Source organism: Tachysurus fulvidraco, chromosome 13 (assembly GCF_022655615.1).
Source record: "Tachysurus fulvidraco isolate hzauxx_2018 chromosome 13, HZAU_PFXX_2.0, whole genome shotgun sequence".
Lineage (NCBI taxonomy): Eukaryota > Metazoa > Chordata > Actinopteri > Siluriformes > Bagridae > Tachysurus > Tachysurus fulvidraco.
Window position 1 is genome coordinate 7,797,340 of NC_062530.1, and position 17,914 is coordinate 7,815,253.

The 17,914-nt window shown below is 37.8% G+C and overlaps 1 protein-coding gene across 6 annotated transcripts in view; it reads right to left on the bottom strand.

The window, feature by feature from the left end:
- The window catches only part of pak1 (p21 protein (Cdc42/Rac)-activated kinase 1), a 63,074-nt gene extending 49,580 nt beyond the window's left edge, over positions 1-13,494 (bottom strand). For 4 of the 6 annotated variants that reach the window (XM_047822266.1, XM_027144746.2, XM_027144664.2 and 1 more), the window contains exons 1-2: positions 13,323-13,494; positions 5,190-5,254 (exon numbers count right to left, since the gene is read on the bottom strand). The gene's annotated coding sequence lies outside the window, so the exon portion shown is untranslated. The remainder of the gene's footprint in view (positions 1-5,189; positions 5,255-13,322) is intronic. The other 2 variants (XM_027144490.2, XM_027145006.2) reach the window with 2 other exon arrangements.
- Between the last annotated feature and the right edge of the window lie 4,420 nt (positions 13,495-17,914).

Below are 17,914 nucleotides of genomic sequence, written 5' to 3' on the forward strand. Positions count from 1 at the left end.
CTCACTGGCAGCTTGGTGGACCTGAGATTTCTCACAACATTCTGAATGGTAGTCCAACACTCCCATTATCATTACACCATTAGATTATATTATTAGACTCAATTAAACATCAAATACAGATAAAAATAACTTGAATCAGTTCATAGCAAACAACAAGCTAGTTAAGTTTATAGACAAAGTTGGCAGAGAGATAGATAGATGTCAGATATTTTTCTTTCAAGCTGAGAGGATTCAGAAAATCATTTCCAGTAACAATGAGCATGGATTAGTGCTGCACGATTAATCATATCGCAATTGCGATATCAAGCCTGTGCGATTATATGACGCAAAATGCTGCGATTTTATGAAATAAATGGGTTGTCATGTGTGGACATGACAACCAATTCTCTCTGAAAGCTGTTTGCCTATTTCATCCACTACACCGCTATCCGCTACACCACTAATCCGCTAAACTAGCGAGTTCCAGTTTAGGCAGTGGCACGTGTGGCGCGTATGGTCATGTGACTTTTTCAAGAGCAGGCGGACACTGAACTGGTGGCCAGAAAAAATGCTACCTCAGTTATATGTAGTGGTAATTTCGTCAGACGAGACGAGACGAAATATGTTAAACAATCTTTTTATCATAAGACGAGACGATGAAAAGACTGCACCACTGTCCAAAACGCTGACTAAGACTAAATTAACATGCATTATTGTTGACGAAAAAAAACGAGACGGAAATGTTTTGTACAAAATAAAAACTAAGATAAAATGTATTCATTTTCGTCTACAATTGTCTCTGCTTTTTCATCAGCTGTTACGCCTGTAAAATATTCAGTTCGCGGCTTCGTGCTGTTGCTCGTTACAGGTCTCATACGCCTGTTTCTTATTCAAAAGTGGTGACAGAAAAAACTCTTTACAATATTCGCAATATTTTCCCCAAATTGTGCAGCCCTAGCATGGATGCTTCCAGGTTTTGCCGACAGAGCAAGAGACAGAGCAAGCGAGAGACAGAGAGCAAGCAAGAGACAAAGCAAGAGACAGAGAGCAAGCAAGAGACAAAGCAAGAGACAGAGAGCAAGCAAGAGACAGAGTGCAAGCAAGAGACAGAGCGAGAGACAGAGAGCAAGTGAGAGACAGAGAGCAAGCAAGAGACAAAGCAAAAGACAGAGCGAGAGACAGAGAGCAAGCGAGAGACAGAGAGCAAGCGAGAGACAGAGAGCAAGCGAGAGACAGAGAGCAAGCGAGAGACAGAGAGCAAGCGAGAGACAGAGAGCAAGCAAGAGACAGAGAGCAAGCAAGAGACAGAGAGCAAGCGAGAGACAGAGAGCAAGCGAGAGACAGAGAGCAAGCGAGAGACAGAGAGCAAGCGAGAGACAGAGAGCAAGCGAGAGACAGAGAGCAAGCGAGAGACAGAGAGCAAGCGAGAGACAGAGAGCAAGCGAGAGACAGAGAGCAAGCGAGAGACAGCGAGCAAGCGAGAGACAGCGAGCAAGCGAGAGAGAGCCCTTAAAATTAGCCTCCAAAGTTCCTCATCTACTTCAGATATGGACGTTTTTCAGACCTTTTCCTTTAGTCACTTCTCAAAGAAGGCATGTTCGAGGGAAATATAGAATTATGCGTTTTGTATTTTCTATTTAGCTCGCGATTAATCGATGACTTCCTGGGTTTAACCCTAGAAAATTCGATCAGGGAAATTCTTACAATTTGCAAATAAAGACACTTGAAGATAAGCCGCTCTCTTACCTCATCACCGTTTACACCCAACACACAGCTCACGCTTTAGTTTTATACTTGTGTTTATGCTCATGTTTGTGTATCATGCGTTTATCTGGAGTGGGATTTTTAACACTCGAAATCTTCTCGATTATTAACCACTTCTGAACTGAAGGGACACCATTCATGAGGAGCACAAGGAGAGTTTTAAACAGAAGTAAACATCTTAATGTCTCAATATTTATCACGCTGCTGCACACAGAAGAACAAGGCTCGGAATCACAGCGGTTTTGGATCTGATGTCATGTTTCATTAGCAGTACATCTGATGTGTACGTCAGTGCCGGGAGTGTGTGCAGGTTTTCCTTCCAACCAAGTAGAAGTCATACCTTATAGTCCAGATCATCTGATTAAACAAGTGGATTAAACTGAAAACCTACACCCACAGAATCTGAGATTCTTAGCTAACGCTAATCAGCACAGGGGTTTCACAAGGAACTATTTACCTATTTTTTAGGTTTTCACCAAACATTTTTGTTTCTGACTGAATAAACGAACGCATGAATCAGGACAGGACAGTGAGTTCTGTGCCTTACACAGAATTTTAGCGCTTGAAGATAACACCTTCAAATTTTTAAAGATGATGAACAAGAACTTTGGGCGTTTCAGTGAGCAGAAACAGATTTGATATTAACATTTACTTTAAAGCTAGAAACATTTGTGTGTTTCGGTTTTTAGAAACGTTTCTGTGAATATTATTAGAGTAATGCTCCAAGCAGGCTAGGTAAAAACTAATACTCATGAACAACTAAAATAAAACAAAGATTCCTGAGTGTCTGTGACAGGACAAAGAAATTCAATGCTGAACCTGGACACAGCCAAACATGCACAAATGCCAGTTATGGTATAAAGACTTAACAGCGTTTTGAAACTACTTTTTCAGTCGATTTTTTAATCGGAAAAAAAGTTTGCAATGAAGCGTTTGAAAACCCTTACGCTCCTGTACAGCACACGTGTAAAACGTAAGACACTTCGACGTACGCAAGATCTCAATGCCGTTTAATTACCTATATTTAGTTATTGCTTCATTATTTCTAAGGGCCTTTTCACACCTGGTCACTTCATGCGTTTTCTCTGATCCGATAGCTATCTGATTTGTTAAAACTGTTCCATTTACATTAGGCCACATAAATGTGTCTTATCGAATCGGATATCGATCTGATCTTCCTACTCCCGCCCAAAATGCAAATATATTTTACCTCATTTCTGGGGTAATTGAAATGGAACACGCTTTGGTGTATGCGGTTGCTACAAAAAACAGCATTTACTGTTTGCTGCATTTTCGCTGGCAGCAGCAGTGCATTTTAAAACCCAGCAGGACACCTGGGTGAAAGATCGGATCCAGCACTGGTGGGAAAACATGTTTGTTTCTGGCGCGATGCACGACTCACGAGTCACCTGCGAGTGACGTACTTCCGTTTGGGAGGAGTATAGCGCTGATGTATGTTTCTTGAACAACCACATTCATTTACACCTGTCCAGTTTCATCTGAAATGCGTCCCAGACCACCTCCTGAAGTGGTTTGAGCGATCGGATTTATATCCGTCTCCAAACCGTTTTGGAGAGCATTTAGACCTGGTCTTTTTACGATCGGATAGCTATCTGATCACAGAAGACGCATGAAGTGACCAGGTGTAAAAAACAGACTATTTGCAAACTGACATTAATTGTAAACAAAGCTGTAAAAACGGAGAGTAAACAAATCAAATGCTGCAGCGTCGTGAACGTAGCATGAGCTTCCAACAGAGTACCTGAGAGCCAGAAACACTCAGACCCAACACGAATAATATCTGCATGCTGGAAACCTCGATTAGGAAAGGGCATTCAAAAACATGTAATGTAAACAAATTCACTTTTGGCAGCAAGGAATTTCTCTTTAAGAAGTTCGACTGGTCAAACATCAAGACAAATTTACTTCTGGATTACTCCATGCTTCCTTTTCTGTCTTATTTCCGGCTGTCTGTTTAAGATAAATAAGCTAATGTGTGACATATTTTAAAATCAAGTCCATCAAGTAAACATCTCCAGTCCTTTATGGCTTCTGTACGTTCTCCACACGGTACAGATGATACCTCGAGCCCTCGAGATCCAGACAGAAACTATAAAATCAGTCTCTAATCAAAACCCGCTGTCCCTCTGATCTCCCTCTCTCTCAGATATGTTTTAATAATTAATGACGTATGCGATTCAACAGAACAGTGCGAGACATGGAGTCCCTTCAGCCTGCGACGGTTTTCATGAAGCTTTCGTTCAGCAAACGTGATCACAGTGCTGCTTTGTCCAAGACAGACACATGCGATGCTGCCTTTCCTGACAAGACAGCTGTCCTTCCAATTGGGACAGACTTTGTCTGAGCAGCACCAAACAGTGGCCAAAACGTTTGAGCACTTCCTCTCGAGTGCTATATTTTGTGTCCACAATAACAATATTGTGCTTGTTAAATATCTTTATCCAACAAATAATGAATGACTGGCACATGATTAATGCACAAGGGCCCAGCCTCCCGGGACATCCAAAACAAGCCAAAAAACAAAGAAAAATTTTTTTTTATTAATTTATTTAATTTACCCTCAAGTCTAAATGAGACCAAAAACTCTTCCTTTAAAGATCTGGGTAAAAAGTGAGTCATCACTCCAAGGTTTGTGATCACGGAAATTTACGCAAAATCAAGCAAAATCATGGATATTCAAAGAAGCTTGCAATTTTTTCATAATGACTGCAGATTTAAGCCAAATCAACTCGAGTGATTGGTGTAGAATGTAAATAAATAAACAGGGGCAAAAGGCAGTCTGTACAAGTACAAGTCTCTTCTCACTCCTGATAACTGATCCCAGGGCATCTTAAAAATGGTGGTTTGGGTTTCACTTCAACCGCATCAACAGGTGTAGCTAATGGGGTTTGTTTTACAGCCAGTACAAACCCATGGCGGTTAAGGCTCTGGGTTACTGATCAGAAGGTCAGGGGTTCAAGCCCCAGCACTGCTAAGTTGCCTTGTGCTGATGGGCTCTTAAACCTTTCTACCTCAGGGGTGCTGTATCGTGGCTGACCCTGTGGTCTGACCTTAGCTTCCTAACAAGCTGGGATTTGCAGGTCACACTACTTCCTGCTTGAACTCATTGGGGACAGGGTTATTATTGGGTTTGTTTTCCAAAACCAGCCTAAAATCATCTCCGAGAGCATAAAAAACATCTATATGTCATCCCAGCCCACATGGCATCTACTTATACTCGTTTACATTAGTTGTGGTATATCAGCCTGAAAGCATTTGTGCATTGCACAGTATAAAGGTAACTGAGGTAAGGTAAGTGAACAAATAAAAGCAGGTGCTCACCAATTTGCAAACCTGTGCACATAATGGTGTGGACACATGAATACATGGAAATGAGACATGAAACGGAATCTGGAATGAATTCTTCAATGTAAAATGGAACTCACGATTGCGAACTCGTCCTCCAAAATGATCCCAGTATCGATCCAGACTCAAGAATTTGGATAAAACTCTGCGATGTAAAGAATATGAGGGAAAAAGTTAGTCATAGGCTTTAATATAAAAGCATTACTTAATAAAAAAAATGATACATTTTTCTCCTTCTTCTCTACTCTTGGTAGCCATGTAAAAAAAACTAAATAAAAGAAATAATTGTATTAAAAAAAGTATAAGGGACGAGAATAAAGCGGGAAAGTGGCATGATCTATGAGAAAGTGGTTGCCGTGACAACCATCTTGTAAACCGTCTTACACATGGTGCAGGAATGGGGAAATGCAATCTTATCATTTTTTCTTCTTCTTCAAAGGCATATTGTTCTATAAAAAGGTCCATAAAGATTTATCAAGTAACACCATAAAGTCAAAGTTCACTTCTGAATATATAACAGTGTGAGAAAACAGAAGGGAGGACAGAGCACAAAAACACCTTATACTATACATCAGACCTTCCTGTTCATTTCTAAAGTATCAGCAGTATCAATCGTTTATGTGTCAGGGATACTGCGATCATATAGAAGCTTTGCTAGCTTTTTTCTGCTTCCTGCTCTGCTCCTGGCACTCAGTCAGAACAGCCTTGATGAATTAGAGTTCAAAGTCCATTCTGTGCCACGCCGATTTAGATCTTACAAGAATGTCAGCGCTCCTAATCTTAAGTTTCAGAGCTTGCGGAACAGCGTTCGTTCGCTCGAAATACAAACAACTCGCTTGGTGCTATAAAACTTAAGGTTGTTATGCTGTCAGATGATGTTATGTGCTCTGTGCAGCCAGTGCCACAGTCCCAATGAGTCTATCAAAATCATTATCGTTAACAAAAAGGGAGAGGTCGTACCCTGACCGTACACTACACAATACAATTCAAAATATGCAATACAATACACAATACACATTTAATCTAGAAGCCATACTGTTAGAACAAAACATGGTGCTGTTGGTATTGTCAAAATCAGAGTGGGTGTAGGAGACTGGCTCTTAAGATACACCAGGGCCTTTGGCTGCTGATAACAGGAGGAAATGAGGACATGAGGATGAGAAGACAAGAAGACAGGAGAACAAAAGGATAAGAGGAAATTAGGACATGAGGATGAGAAGACAAGAGGACACAGACAGGAGGACAATAAAAGAAGAGTAAAAAAGAACATGAGAATAAGACAAGAAGAACAGGATGAAAGGACAACAGGAGGATAAGAAGGCGAGAAGACTGTTGAAGTCTTCTGACAGCTTTGCTTAACCACGATCTTCATCATCCTCAATGAAACAACATATAAAAATGATACAAATTGCAGTTCTAGGAAAATAACCAGCGACATGGTCCGACATGAAGCATAGTCACCACCCCAAGGCTGATTATTTTCCTGAAGTCTCATTCCTCCTGCACTGCAGCAATATGCAAGTGACCCTTTTTACTGATTAAAGATCGACACGTCTTCCTTTCATTCTTACTATCCTTATGTGCAGCGCTTGCAAAACAAGCTCCTGTTAGCGCTTATGTTGTAGCAGCTCTATGCATTAATGTGACAGAGAAGCTCGCAAGCTCTCCGTCCTGAAGACTTTCCCATGGACTTCGTCAACGTACTTTAAATGTAAAAATCTCCAGAATATTTCACTGTATCAAAATAATTGTGAAATGTTGTGAAATAAGCCATTTTTATATGTAGCTTTTAGTAGCTTCCTTAGTATTTCTCAGTAAGCTAACTGAATTAGCTGTTACTATAGAAACGATAATGCATTGTCTCGGGTTTATATTAACGCTTCACGTTTGCAGTGTGTATCTGATTCTTGTTTAATCAACTGTTCACGTATCTAAGCATTTTTTGAGCGTGTCCCATTCGATTTCCTCCATTTTATGCAAGTAATTGTAAAAACCTGAGATCTGCCGACTAATATGATGTACGTACATTCAAACTTAATCAGAAGCAACACAGTGACATACTGATACATGCAGTAGACCGTACAGGTCTTAGCTAGTATTTCTAAACTGAGCAGCCGCCCAGAAACAGGAAGAAAACCACGGTTCAGGTTATGCTAGAAGAAGAAGTGAGGACTAATAGCCATCCTGGTTCCCTTACACACACACACACCTCTGGTAATGAATAGATGCTTAAAGGTTAGTAATGACTAATATCTAAAAGACACAACCAGCCTAAGTCATGCTGAATAATATAGTATACCGAACACTCGACACAATACACAAACATTCCTACAACCTAATTAAATATCTAAAATAGTCTAGAGTACAAAATTAAAACCCTGTTAAGTAAAAAACAAACAAACAAAAAAAAAAAAATCGGTCCGCAAAACAAATTTGTAACCATTAGCGCTTACGTTATAGCAGCTATAAACATTCCCTCAGCAGCCTCTTTATTCGTAGACAAAACAAAAACATACCAGTGATTTGAATTATGGCTGAGACAAAATAAGAGCAACTGACAACAAGCTGTAAATATATGTGCATTCGACCAGAGCTTGTAACTCATCATTCTCAACATTTCAAATCTACCTTGAGACGTATTCTATTATTAACCTCTTCAAAGCAAGGCTGAAAACGATTTCAAATGAATCATTTTTGTATTTCATGTATTTGAATAATTCTGGTACCAAAATAAAGGTAACGTGTAAGATTGTTTTATATATAATATATATAATTCTTTTTTTTAAAGTCTAAAAGCTCAAAAAAACTATTTTATAACATCTCACTATTAACTGTTTCATATCTGGTTGATCTAATATGCATCAGAGGTGTTATAGAGAGGTTTATGTAGAGGAATGTTTCGGTGGACTCTCCAGTGGCATGTTGGCATGCCTGTGTATCAGAGTTTTTCCAGTTTTGTTGTCAATGCAAGGTTTACACATTTTTTTCTGTCTGTTTATTTAGCCGCTTGGTGTTGGAATTGTGTTTTGTTTAGCTTCTTCCCATACTTCTGGTATACAATTTCCTGTTCTGAGGGATATAGACAAATCACTCATCTTCACTCGTCCACACAGTTGAGGCTAGCTCGTTGCTAACGTAAGACAAACACAGAGGTGTCCGTGTTCAAATCGTGTTCTGAGACGGCAAAGTTGTCTCCACCCTTTAATCATCATAAAACAGGTTGAATGACCTACTGATGTTGGTGTGAGTGAATGCTTTGAGATGCTGCTGACACATTAAAAAACATCTCCAATGGAAATTTGTGACCTTCCTTACAGACGCTGGTATGGGACAAATAATAACCGCAGAGTCAAAGTAATAGCATTGTGAGATATCGAGAACATTGATTACTCACACAAAGTACAATTTCGTTATAGTCACAATATGAACACATAATATAAGATTTGAATATTTTGCAGCACCCTATATTTTAAGAGTGACCCATTTAGTCATGTAAATGCTCACAACATATTAGCACACTGCTAACTGTATTCTTCAACTCTAGAATTCTGGTATTTGAGACTGAGCTAATGTCTGATTCATTCCTGCATTTCTGCAGTCAATCATACGGCAACAACCGCAAGGGTGATATCCAGACAGAGATATTTACACTTGACAGTGTTATTATTGCTTGACTAGCCAGGAGTCCTCACATGACTGCATTCAGGAGCATGCAAGCTAAATGCAAAGCACATGAATCCCAACGAATCCAGGACATAGGAGGAAGTGGAGTAGTGAGCAAGAGAGAGACGGGGAAATAAGTAGATTCAATTCTTCTTGTTGAATTGTATCGGAGGATGAAGATGCTGATGTGGAACGATGGCTGTTGTGTAAGCCTTCTAGCTAACAGGGTCACCGAGAATAATGATAAGAAGTAGAAGAGGGTGAAATGTGAAACATGGTTTCTCTGTAATGCCTACATTCTATTGTCATTTAATCGTACAGCACCGTGAATTTATCTTCAGCTGTTCACCTGAATCTCCAGCATGATAATTGCAAAATAAAACAGAAGTCAAAATATGCAGAGATCACTAGTCATTAAACTGATCTTGCTTTTCTATACTGAACACGCACACATTCTCTTAGAGACTACAGTTGTTTTTTTACATTTACTGCAATTGGCAGACGACCTCATCCAGACTGACTTATGATATTTCATGTATACGACTGAGCAGTTGATGGAGAAAGGGCCTTACTCAAGGGCCCAGCAGAGGTACCTTGGTGATCCTGGGACTTGAACTAACAACCTTCAGGTCAGTAGTTCAATATCTACCACTTTATAGCACGGTCTCAAACCTCAGAGCAGGCTAGAGAGTGGTTTGGTATAGCATGTCCCATAAAGGGAAAAAGGGACATGGTCTAAGTTTGTCTCAGTATTGGTTTTTTTTTCCCCCTCTTGCAATTTACCATTTTAACAATTGTGACATGTGATAAACCATATAGAATATCTAGCCCAAACAAGCGCAAACAAGCATATCCTCCATTTCACATTTAAAGAGAGTAGGGGAACTATGAAAATAGCAGCGAACTGTGAAAAAAGGTTTTGCAGTAAATCTTTTACAAATTTTGTTGTTTAAACGGTGACGTGACCGACGTTTTCTCTGTTGATCTGCTGCTCAAAGTGTTTGAACATGACTGACTGGTGGATGAAGAAAGAAAACAGCATATTTAATTAGTATCTAATTAATAATTACTATTCATACTATTTGTAAAGCCCTGAAGTTTTTTCCCTCCTTTTGAAGTGCTTTGTTTAAACCTGTATATATAATATTCTTAAGAAATATAGTTAGCGATTCTCTAGACTTGTCTCACATGAGCTGAGTTCAACATTAATGGATTAAAAATATTTTGCATGTCCATCGAAAAGAAGTGGGAAAAGGGCGGAGCTTCCTTGTGCAAATGAATCTAATATAGATTAAAGGTGGGGTGCACGATGTTTGAAAAATGCTTCAGAAAACTGAGTCGGGCCAACTAACAAAACAAACGTGTAGCCAATTAGCAGAAAGGGGTGTGTCTTGTCAATATGTGTCAGAGAGAGTGTTCGGTGCACATGTCTGACATTAGCCTCTGCTGTTACCTCTGCATCACATTTGTATTACCTTAGTATGGGTTTACCTCAAAACACATTTGTATTACCGTAGTATTACTCATGGAGTTCATTTATTGATAAAAATATCCCCTCGGTCAGCCGCCCCAGCAGGTTCTGGCATAATAGTTGCCTGGTTTACGTATACATGTGTGGGGCGGAGCTATCAAAACAGGGGTGACACCCATTTGGGTTATGGGTGTGTTTGATTTCAAATGTCAACATTGGCTTTCAAACATCGTGCACCGCACCTTTAATATTGTCGATTTCTTATTTTACTGGGTAATTTTACTAGTAGGTGATTTTTTTGTACTAGTGTACACCATGTTAAACTGATGGGTGTTTTTGTAATTGCTTGCATATTTCACATGGTAAACCTTAGTGTCGGCAATGCAGCTAGCATTTGGTTAATACAGCCTGAACCGTTATTCTTTCAGAAAATATCAACATGTGCATGGGGAATATTTATATTCTTCCACAGCACTCTAGAAAAAGTGGAAGCCTGAAACACGCTGCGGAAACCAAACAGCAATATCTATTACTACAGACAGGGGAAAAAGCACACTCCGAGATGTGCATAATAATGCATCTGATACCGTATCAACGGTTTAGGTCACGGGTCAGTCCACTCCCACGTTCCCCTCCTCCACTCTCCCCGACAGCAGCGTGTTTTGGACAGGGCCAGCGCACATCTGGAGGGTGTGTGAGAGCAGGCTGGGGCGTTTGGGATGATGGCATAGGGGTGTTTTTTCGAAGAGCATATGGTAGTGCGTGTTCCCCAGGGAGATCCTCATTACCAAATGCTGATACAGGGAGATCCTCATTACCTAATGTCTGTTCCTGAGTAGAAAGTGCACCTCTGAGCTCACACTCCTAACCACAGAACGACGCATGGGACAAAAACACGTGTATGTGGATGAGCCATATGTATGATCATCTCATCCCAGGCACCAGTCCCATCTGTCCCTCTCTCCATCTCTCCATTAGTCAGCCAGTCTTTCTCCCTTTATGTCTGAGTCTCTTTCTCCCCTTCATATGTCAGTCTCTCGCTCTTTCTCTCACATTCTGTCTTACAGTCTCTCTCTATTTTTCTGTCTGCACCTCCTCTCTCTCGATCAGACAGTCTCTCCCTCCTTCCCTTCCATGTCTGATGGTTTCTCATCTTTCTGTCTCTCCCTTTCTGTTTGTCTGTCTGTCTGTCTCTACCTCAATCATTCTGTTGGTCTCTTCCCCCATCTGCCTGTCTGTCTTCCCCCCTTTCTCTATGTCGGACTCAGTATGATCATATCTTTGGCTTTCTGCCAGTTTCTGATGTGTTCACTTTCTCTGATTATGGTCTGTCAATCTATTTCTCTTTCTCCTAATTTCCGATGGTATCTCCACTAGTCTATTTTCCCGTCTTTTGTTCCACCTCTCTGTCTGTATCTGACCACCTTTCACCTCATTTTCTAACCATCCGTCTGTCTGTCTGTCTGTTGCAAGTCATACTTTCATCTGCCTGTCAGTTTGTGTCTCTCTCAGTCTGTCATTCCCTGTCTTTTCCTCTTTTTGACTTTTAGCATCCTGTCTCATCGGTCTCTCCCACTGTCTGTCTGTCACTGTCTCCCTCCCTTTGTCTGTCTGTCTGTCAGGCTCTCCCTCTCCCTGTCTGTCTCCACATCTGTCTATGGATATGACAGTAGACTTAATCTTCAATTTAGAACTTTTAGATCTTTGTGAACACCAGACCATCGCACCCATATGTGGCTCTTTCCAAACAGAAAGTTGACTGTACAGGATGTCTTTGTATGCATTAACATGACAATTTCCTATCACTGAAAGTAAGAGTTCCAGCATGACACTGCACCTGTGCACAAAGCACACAGAACTCAGAGCTCTGACTGCAACCATACTGAAGAACAATAACAATATTTTCAACAATTACAATTACATCGGCATAAAAAGATCAATTAAACCCAGATCCCCAATCATTCCTTCAATGTCTGCTTTATATTGGTCAGATTTGCTGTGGATCCAGGAAAGGGCATTTCAGGGCAACATACACACCCATTCACACACTTGTTCACACCAAGGTGTAGTTTTGACTCAAAATCCAAATACTGGCATGCAAGGAAACCAATATAAGCGCAGATAGGACAGTTCTTGCTGTATTAGTGCCTACACAATCTATTAGAATTTCAAATAATATAAGTCAAATAATGGTATTTTGACAAGAAATATTATGACAAATCTGGACACAAGCCTCCTCTGGAACTTAGTGTGCTTTCATGAGATTATCTCTGATTTCTGAACATAATCATCTTCATGTAAAGACAGGAAGCTATATTTGATCGATCAAAATAAAGCATCCAAACTCCCAGATCTGGAAGATAACGTGATGTTAGACAACAGAGGAATGTGATATAATCCAATGATTCCCAAGCCTTTAAATCCCCTGCTTGTTCTTGTGTTTATTTCCATACCTTTCATTAGGTTTTAGATAGAAACACAGGAATGCATGGAGTTCAGAAGGATTACAGATCAGACACTGGTCTAGCAGACTGATGGCTCCACATTGCAAATGACTGGGTAATGATGAGCTCAGAAATCACAGCAATCACAAACCATCAGAAATTGAGAGAAAAACAAACAAACGATTTGTCTGTCTCCAGTGAGAGCCAATTCCCCAAACCTTAAGCTTAATGACATTAAAGACATGAATGATTTATTTTTGGCATAATTAGCATCACAAATAACTTGCCAAAAGCATGTGAAATTTTGTATTTTTCATTATTTCAATTAAACTCCCTCAAAATCCTCCTTACATCTTAAATAGGTGAATATAATTTTGTAAGAATTCTAGCACGCGCACAGACACCAGAGCAGACAGGCTACTTTTATATATATATATATCACACACACACACACACACACACACACACACACACACACACACACACACACACACACACACACACACACACACACTCTCACACTCTCTCTCTCTCTCTCTCTCTCTCATTCGCACACACACTCTCTCTCTCTCACACACACGCGCGCGTGCACACACACAAGGTAATAATAATGTAGCCATTTTGCTGCCACTCACCTCTAACGTTGTGCAAAAAGCGTAAGCGACTATAATACCCCTCCTTCTCTGGTCTACTCGCTTTCACACCCTCAAGCAGCACCGCTCTGCCTCTGTCTCTTTCATTTACCCCAAACTTGCCCCGTGAGGCGCGCGCACACACAATCCTGCTGCTGCGTAACAACGCCCCTCCTACACTGCGCGTGCCCGCTTCCATATTCGGGCAGTAATTCTATCAGGTTGCCAGATCTGATAATTTATTAAGTTACCAATTATTGTAAAAAATAATAATAATAATAATAAAAATGCTGACTGAGACGGCGCTATATACACTTCTCAGTGTCTAATTTTCGAATCGAGAACGTATATAATACAGAAGTAATTTGTATAAAAACATTTATATCTCTAGCTGGTCAGACACAATAGATATTTTATATTCCTAAGTGTACGACATCATTTTGGTTTGTTTTGTACAGATCAGGCAACCGTCTTTGCAGTCAGTCTTTACACATGAGAGGGTGGGGCTTTTATAGAATATTCATTTGGCAGCCTATTTTCTAAATTAGTAAATTTTTAATAAAAAAATAAACTTTAATTATAAAATTAACCAATTAAATTACCTAATTAAATTAACTATTAAATATAATTAATAATATATTAAATTACAAAATGAGATATTATTCATCTCTGTAAATAGAGATGAGAATTGTTATCATTCTAGGATCCTATTAGTTGCTATTTTTGCTATCTATTTGTATAGGATTTTATGAAAAGAGCATAGTTATCATAATAATCTAATGCACTAATCTAAAATAAAATAGTACCATGAATAAATTGCTTTCAGGAATACAGCAGTATAAGCAAGTTGGAAGGAAAGCTCTGTCACACTGCCACACCTTCACATTGATTGGAAATGACATTAAACAGAAACACAGCGACATCTACAGGAAACATGTGGTACTGTAAAATTAAACCTCTACAAGATACTGTATACTGTAGAGTCAGTATACAGTATCTTTAAAATCATGTATTACCAGAGGAATGCTTTAAGCTCCGCCCACTTTACTGTTATATAATAAATCTATGTAAAGCTTAGTTTCTGATATAAGGTGGATTCTTATACTTAATAACTGTAAAACATTGAAAGTGCTGTAGTATATTGCAGATCATTTCTGAAATATTTTTTTTACAGTAAACTACTTTGTTTCCAGTAACATACAACATTTTGTATATGCAAATATTTATAGTACAAAATGAAACAATACAGGTGAACCCAAATCATTTGTTTATTTATCTATAGCAGGATTACAGCAGAGTAGGTTTAGATTTGATCAAGAACCCAACTATGGAACATTGGTGATGCTGAAATTCAAACACGTCATAATCTGTGCTATAAATCAAAGCCTTAACCACTGGCACATGACAAGTAGATCAACTAGCTTGCACTGATTCAAGTTTTTATTAGAATATATATGTTATACTCAAAGTCGTCTAAAAGAGAATTTTTACAAGTCTTGTATGTAAAATGTTAGCTATCCGGTCATGCATTGTATTTTCTATTCTGATTGTTCACAATACAATCTTGCAAAGCAATAAAACAGCATTTTTTTTTAACAGTGAGGGTTTATTTCTTGCTTGATTAGTTAAGGTCAAAACCTTTGTTATTAAACCCTTCCAGTGAAACTGATTAATAGAAATAACTTGGCTTATAATCATGTAAGCTTTATTATCATAAGAGGTGTGATCAGGATCCTTATGGAAGGTAAAGCCATATGCTCATGGCTATGTTTTTATTTTATTTTTTTAATTTTATGTTTTATTTACAAGGTTATACTATGATCCTGACTAATATATTGCACACATTTATGGGCTGAATATACATTTAATGTACTATGGTAAGAAAATAAGCATCAATATAGTTTATATTTTATAGTTCATTATCAAGTTTATGGTTGACAATATAGGAGAGTATGATTCAGTTTACCGGGGAATACAATTACATTAGAGAGAAGAAGGATATATGGAGGATATAATGCTATGGATGTATACACCATCTCTTACCTGTGGTTATATGAAACACTGATGCATTTCTTGCACATTATATTATATAATTATTTATTTAGTGTAGTGTGTTTGTGTTTTAGAAAATGATGGGATTATTTATAAAATACTGTATAATGCTGCTATTAGTTAATTTAGTTCATTTGTGCTGAATTTTAGAAAAAAATGTCATGAATTTGGAAAATAATAACGATTTGTTCACAAATCTGTTATTGCTATTAGAAATTAAGTAGAGAATGTTGCTCAGGACACTACCTAATCAATATGCTGTGTATTTGACTTAGTGTATTGTGTTTCTATAATAACATAATATGGTAAAAAAAAAAAATTCAAATCAATGTTTAAACAATGAAAGTATATGTCCAAAATGACCAAATATACCTGATTTTCAATCAGTCTTGACATTCAATCATTCATTCATTTTCTACCGCTTATCCGAACTTCTCGGGTCACGGGGAGCCTGTGCCTATCTCAGGCATCATTGGGCATCAAGGCAAGATGCACCCTGGATGGAGTGCCAACCCATCACAGGGCACACACACACTCTCAATCACTCACACACTCAAACACTATGGACAATTTTCCAGAGATGCCAATCAACCTACCATGCATGTCTTTGGACCGGGGGACAAAACCGGAGTACCTGGAGGAAACCCCTCCAATAAAAATGTGTCCAGTTTTGGATCCCTATTTGCATAAAATAAATTTCAGGCTTTTATTTGTCATATACACAGTATATAATAGTAGTATATAATAGTATATAATAGTTTTTATTTGAACAAAAACCCGGCAACTCCTCCTATACATGCATATTAATCAACAAAATTAAAAAACTAAGATTTAAAAAAGAATAAACAGAAATAATAATAAGAAGAAGAAGCAGTGTTAGAATGTGATGTGCAATACTAATATATGTCACGTCTAGTAGCATGATGTGCATTTATGTTACAGTTCAGAATGTACACACATTACAGTATAAAAAATTTATGTATTTGTCATACAGGTTAGTTGCATGTAAAAAAAAAAAGATTAAAGTGCAGTGTGCAGAATTTCACTGGAGTAAAAGAGTCTTTATGGAATCCTTAGATAGTCTTATGGCTCTTGCAGTGTCACATGCATGTCATATAGAATGTAACAAACGAATGTGATAGAAATACAAAATATGCAAATGTGAATGCAATATCAAGTATAACTGCATATATTTAATATATTTAATGAATATATTTATATTTAAAGATGCAAAAATACACAAAATGTTAGTAAAATGGTAAAAGAAATAAGAATAATTCCTTATCATGTAGATAATGAGCACCTATTGTTAATGGCAAGAAAACCCAATATATCTGAACACCAGTGTATAGATATGCATGTCACTTTTCTTATAAAGCTTTATAACCACACTAATAATAAACGGTGTATTGAGAATAAACATTAAACTACACTGTACTGTAACTTATATTTTACAGAAAAAAATACTCAAAATAGTTTTTTTAAATAGTATTATTTCTGAAAATAATTTGGAAATAGATATTTTTGGTTAAAACTATTTTTCCCCATATTCAGAACCAAAATCTCTATTTCTAAATTAGCTGAATTCATGATTTTTTCCCCATGTTCATTTCTAGGCTGTTTCAGAGACCTATTTAAAAAAAACTCCCAAAATGGTGATTATTGTTGCATATGGTTAAGATTTAATGCTGATCAGTAGCTTAGTTATATTAATAAGGCATGATATTTTAAATAAATGATGAATGTAATTAAATAAATGTTTTCTCCCTAATTCCGTATTTTCATTTTAAGATATTTTAGTTATAAAAAACTAAAGAATTTTAGCTATAAAATCTGCCAACCATTCTAGGGATTTAAAGTTACACGTGGGATAGTGTGTTGCCAGGTCCACCGTGTTGGTGTCTTTGTGTAGGTTTTGGTTGTTGGCCAAAAATTAAATGGTCGAATAGAGTTTTTAAAACATGATTATCCGACATAAGAGTATAATCTCTGGAAGTATTATACTTCATCTGGGAAAAATACCGAATGACTAATTTGATTGATTCTAGATTGTATTCTGTTTCCATATTTTGTATTACAATGTAGTTTTGTATTTGAACATTTGGGATACTTTATTTTTTACTATATATATATATATATATATATATATATATATATATATATATATATATATATATATATATATATTTATATAATAATAAATACATAAATTAAATATTTATTCATTATTGTCTTACTTGCCCTATGATGGGTTGGCACTCTGTCCAGGGTGTATCCTGCGTTGATACCCGATGACGCCTGAGCTCCCCGTGACCCGAGTAGTTCGGATAAGCGGTAGAAAATGAATGAATGAATGTTGTCTTACAAAACGGAAATGTACCTTATAATAATCCTACTGCTTAATAATAATAATAATAATAATAATAATAATAATAATAATAATAATAATAATAATAGCCCTTTAGAATAGCCGGTAATAATAATAGCCGGTTAATTCGCCACAACCTGGCAACAGTAGGACAGTGGGCGTGGCCATCCTTAGA